Raw genomic sequence first — 5,836 nt, 5'->3', positions numbered from 1 at the left:
GTGTGTACTATGTGATCATAATTATAACCATGAAGTTAATTTCTGGATTTATCATAGGAGTTAGAGCAAGCAGTACTCAACTGGGGGGAATTAGCTTCCTTCTCTTCTACCGGTCTTACTTTTTTCTTAGAAAATGTTCAACAAAACACTGATATTTATTAAAGCCCTATTATGTAACTACAATTTTAAGAATTGACTTACCAAACTCAGTCCCTACTATGAAAAAAGTCTAGTTGTCTTGTGAAAATTTTGTCTGGTATATATACTTCTCATTTGTTGTCAGTGAATTTTAAAATACCAAATATAAGGCTTGTTTAACAAAATATAGCAATTCCTCTCCCCAGTTGTGAATACCTTTTTACTAACTTCCCTTCTGCAGAGTTGCCTGTTCAGTAAAATACCAGGAAATACAAGCAAAGACACAGATAATACAGGTATTAAGACACGTAAGTGTATAATCCTTAAGCTAATTATTAGTTTTAGTAACCTTATAATGATAAATAAAAATTTCATCATACTTAAAGTACATTTTACAAAATCAAAAATCTAGTGCTGAATAGGTCTTTTAGCACCATTTACTATAACCTCACTGCTTTACATGTTTCTAATTGCTAGTATTAATGGGACACTTTGTACATGCTAAATATTGTTATAAAGTGCTTTCCATGCATTAAATATATTTAATCCTCACAATAGTAAATATTATTTTTATCTTTGTTTTATAGATAAGGAAATTGAGAACTGGATTAAACAGAAACTAGTAAAATTCAGTTACCTAGCAAATAAATACTGTTGCTGCTGCGTAATCATTAATTTATGTCCAACTCTTTGTGACCCTATGGAAATACACATTTAGATAATGAAAGAAAGGGAGACAGAACCTTGTTTTCCCTTTTCCTAAAACAGAGACTCCCAGAATTTTAGGAGTGAGAAGGGCTTTTAGGTTATTTAGCGTGCCATCTTATTTTTCAGATGAGATCGTTGAATTACAGAGAGGATAAATGCTTTTACCGTTCTTCACATCACCTACATGCATATAGGCACTATTATAATAATGCAAATATTGTCCCATACAGTGGCAGATGCTGTTGAGACATCTCACACCACTTCTGTCCCAGAGGCATTCTCTGCTCTCTAGCTGCTGTAGGTGTTGACTACTGTATCCATAGCCACTCTTCTCAAGAGGATTGCCTGTGATCTATGGGATTCACCTTGATGGGAAGTCTCATCATCTCATCAGTGCTAATGACTGCCTGATTCATGGTTGTCTGGAACCCCACCTCTGTTGATCGGGAAAAGCTGGACTTTACCGGAGACCACAGTTTTCCTTAGCTCTTTGTCCTTCCCAGAAATCTTTCCTTCACAGCTTTTCCCTGACAGGCACTTCCTTAATGATCCACGTGCAATAATCTCTACCTCAGCTTCTGTTTTTAAGGAACCTGACCCAGGACACATGTATATATATATAGGTATGCTTGTATGTAAATGGCTCACACACTGAAGGAAAGAATACATAATTAACTTAAAATTCACATATTTTACTCACATAGGTAAGTATATGAATATAAGAAGAAACTGGAGAAGACACGGCATATATATATGTATCTATATATATATATACATACATATAATGTATAATATATGGAATATTATCCAGCCATGAGAAAAGACATCCTTTTGTATGTGACCACATGGATAGATCTTGATCACATCATGCTAAGTCAGACAAAGAAAAACAAGCTTCTATGATATCACATGTGGAATCTAAAAAAGCCAAACCTATGAAAACAGACAGTGAAATAGAGGTTACCAGCCTGGAGAATCCCAGGGACGGCGGAGTCTGGTGGGCTGCCGCCTATGGGATCGCACAGAGTCAAACACGACTGAAGCGACTTAGCAGCAACAGGGGATATAAGGTGAAAAGATAAGATAGATGTTGTTTCTAACGGTACAAACTTACAATGAGTAGTAAATAAGCTCTGGAGTTCCGTACAGAGTATGCGGAATACAGACAATATTATATTATAATCATCAAACTTGCCAAAAGACTAGAGCTTAATTATTCCAACCACTAAAAAGAAAATATAATTATGTAACATAATTACTGTACAATAGCAATCATATTCAATATTACAATATACAAATACAAATCAGATTAACATGCTGTACACCTTAAATTTACACAATCACATATCAAATATATCTTAATTAAAAGAGAAGAAATTGGTGAATTATACTGTAGGGACTAAGGAAATGAGAAAACAATGCCAATAAATTGACACTTAAACCCTCCTTTTCCTGGAAATTAATGTCTCTAAATTAAATTATTATATTGAAGAATAATTCAACAAAACAACTCATTAATAAACATACAACTTATTTATGAGATCTTAGTTAAATTAATGCTAACTCTAAACTGCATCTAGGCCTATGCCCCTCAATTTCTTTGTGAGGATACAGAGATGATCAACCATTCTATTGAAGGTCACCCTGACAGTTTTTAATAGAACAGGTCCTTGAACACTTGCACTTCTGATTAAATTATACTGATTCTTTCCTATGACATAAAAGAGGAAATAAAGATATTATAAACACTCCAGCATTAGCAATTCAATCCAGCAAAATTGATTTATAGAAACAGTGTATGCATTCAGCAAATACTAGGCCTTGCAGAATAATAAAGATGTTAGCTCCAGGTATTGAGTATTATATGCCAGGTATTGTAAGTTTTGTGTACATTATACTTTTCAATCACCAAAGCCAAGCCTATGATATTAAAATCTGTATTTTACAGAAGAGAAATCTGAAGCTCAGAGGCATTTCACAGACCTGACAGTTCCCAAATACTATGCTCTTAACAGTAAACTATAGGTATTTGGCAATTAGGAATTAAAAGTCATAGAAAGCTGGGCCATGAGAGATCAGCTATATTACAAAGATGCTGTTTACCTTTGTAGTAACTAGTTAGTTTTGAGTGATCAGCACAAAAATGCCCCCAAAAGGCATCATCCAGTTCCTACTGTGTCTGAGAGGAAGAGTGGTTAGGGAGGGAGGAAGCTGTGTTTATTTATTCATATTATAGCCAATTTGGCTATATTGGTCTTATAGCCAACCTACTTAGGGTGTACTGGTCCAAACCCAAGAAGAGAAGATTAATTTTAAGAAGTAAGAAAAACAACATTCCCTAAACAGGATGTACTTTTTAAAAGGATGGTCACTGAAATACTTAGTTACAAGTTCCATTAGAGTAGTTGGAACTGGTTAAACTATATACAAAGAAACAAGTGATTTGCCCTTTAGACATAAAGCTAGCTAGGTGGGTCACTGGTAAAGAACCTGCCTGCCAATGCAGGAGCCAGGAGACACAGGGCTGATCCCTGAGTAGGGGAAATCCCTTGGAGGAGGAAATGGCAACTGACTCCAGTGATTCCAGTATTCTTGCGTGGAAAATCCCATGGACAGAGGAGCTTGGGGTCTACAGTCCATAGCGTCCCAAAGAGTCAGACAAGACTGAGCCGCTGAGCACACAGTATATACACACTTAGATACACAAATAAGAATAAGCTGGCAGATATCTATTGATAAAATTGATAGGGATAGGTCACAAAAGACCAATAATGACCATGCTGGATATAAACACAGAAAAAGAAAAATTATGAGAGGTGCGGGAGCAAAGATGGTTGCAAACAACCATTTTGGAAGATGGAGGTCGTTCTGTCATTCCGATACATGTGCATGGTATTCCATGATTCAAAGGATCCAGATACTTTTTCGTACTTGTGTCGCTTAACAATGGGGTACTAATATTTGACAAGTAAGGTAACTTCCAACTAATTGTGTACCCAGTGATCATTTAGATTGTTGACTGAGAAAAGACACACAACAAGAGATCTGTGAGTTCAGTTTTATTGGAGGACTTACGAGGACTGTAGCCCAGGATACAGCCTCTCAGACAACTCTAAGAAACTGTTCCAAAGAGATAAAGACGTGGGGGGGCGGTCAGTATATATATATATATGATTTGGTGAAGAAGGATACATGCAATCAAGCACACATCTCAGCAGAAAGTTGCTGCTAGTCAGAAGGAGCAGAAGTCTCCACTAATTATTTCAAGGCCTTTCTAGATATGAGAAGACGCAAGAATATGGGATTATAAAATTTTCCCCTGAAAATATCTATCTGAAGGCCTGTTCTGTCAGCTTCACTAGAGCACAAAGGGCCTCATTCCTGATCTCCACCCTGAACTCCTTTCAGAATGTGTGGAAGGTCAGTGACTGCAGTAGCTTGTGACTTCATCCTTGCAGAACTAGATGGTGAGGGACATTTCTTTGTTGCTGTCAAGCCAGGTCTACAAATACAAAATAAGAAAAATTATATTAAGCGTTAATGAGTCAAAACATAGCTCCGTTTCTTGTACCATTTTCTATACACTTCTTAGGCTCACCCATGGCTCAGTGGTACAGAATCTGTCTGCCAATGCAGGAGATGCAGGTTTGATCTCCCTGGGTCAGGAAGAGCCCTTGGAGAAGGAAATGGCAACCCAACTCCAGTAGTCTTGACTAGGAAATCCCATGGACATAGAAGCCTGGCAGGCTGTAGTCCATGGAGTTGCAAAAGGGTTGGACATAACTTAGAAACTAAACAACAAAAATCCACTTCCTATGGTAATCTCTCACAGAAATACCTATATCTTAGTTAGTCAAACCATCTGTCACAAAAATAAAGTGCAGTCCCATAGGTTAAAGCTTTAGGGGCAATTTTGTCCAGACATAGAGAGAAAAAAGCACATAAAATGGGAGGGAACTAACACTTTACAAATTTTTACTACATGGCATGCAATTTACACATGTTTTATCATCTTAGCACTATTAAATAAAGTATTATTTTTCCTAACTACTTAACATATTTACAAACTGTCTTTAAATAATGTGACTGTTGATCAGGCATTGGTCTCTTCTAGTGTATTTTTGCATATGACCCAAGAAATCTAGTATAAACATGAAAATGAACCGAAATTATTGAATTATATACAACCTTGTGCAGTCTATAGGCTAACGTGAGCAGGCCAATGCTCACAAATATGCTGCTTGTGATTAATTGATTTATACTTCCTCATTTATAAAAACTCAATACTTGAAAACCTTACATTTTAGAGACAGAAGAAACCTGAAATTATTTGTTCAGCCCTTTTCCTTTCTGAGATGTGGAAACACGCTTAGAATTACTAACTAAGCTTTCACAGACAAATAGAAACAAATGATGATAATTTAGTATGTAATGTAGATCAATGGTATGTTGAATTTCATGTAGCCAGGAAATAAAGGTTAATATCAGGAGAACTTATAACTTAGAAATACCAATAAGTTATGGGGTCTCTTTCCATTTTGTTTTGAAAGATACTGTGACCTTGCATTTACAAAGATAAAGACTAAATTATTCTCCAAAATGATAAGGTTCAGCCAATTACTAATGAATATAGTTTAGATCTCTGGAAGAAAGCATTACATTCTCTAGAGTTCACAAAAAATGATAAGCAGAGATTTATTCTTACAGAAAAAAAGTAATCTTGAAAACTCTGTTGTAATGAGCATAGTTTGGTTAAGCACAGTCAAAATCCTGATTGACAAAAATGTGGATAAATTGTAGCATGATATGCACTTCAAAGAATAAGTGTACAGTAGTTAAATGTGAAATAGCTATTTATTTTTAAAAGTTGTGTGGGGAATCACAAGATAATGTCAAAAGTTCAGTTAGACAAACAGCAATGAAATTTGAGACTACTGGTATTATGACAAATCCGGTTTCCAATCTTGTTGACAGATTTACTTGCACAACC

The sequence above is a fragment of the Cervus elaphus genome, chromosome 7 (assembly GCF_910594005.1).
Source record: "Cervus elaphus chromosome 7, mCerEla1.1, whole genome shotgun sequence".
Lineage (NCBI taxonomy): Eukaryota > Metazoa > Chordata > Mammalia > Artiodactyla > Cervidae > Cervus > Cervus elaphus.
This window is presented reverse-complemented; position numbering follows the sequence as displayed.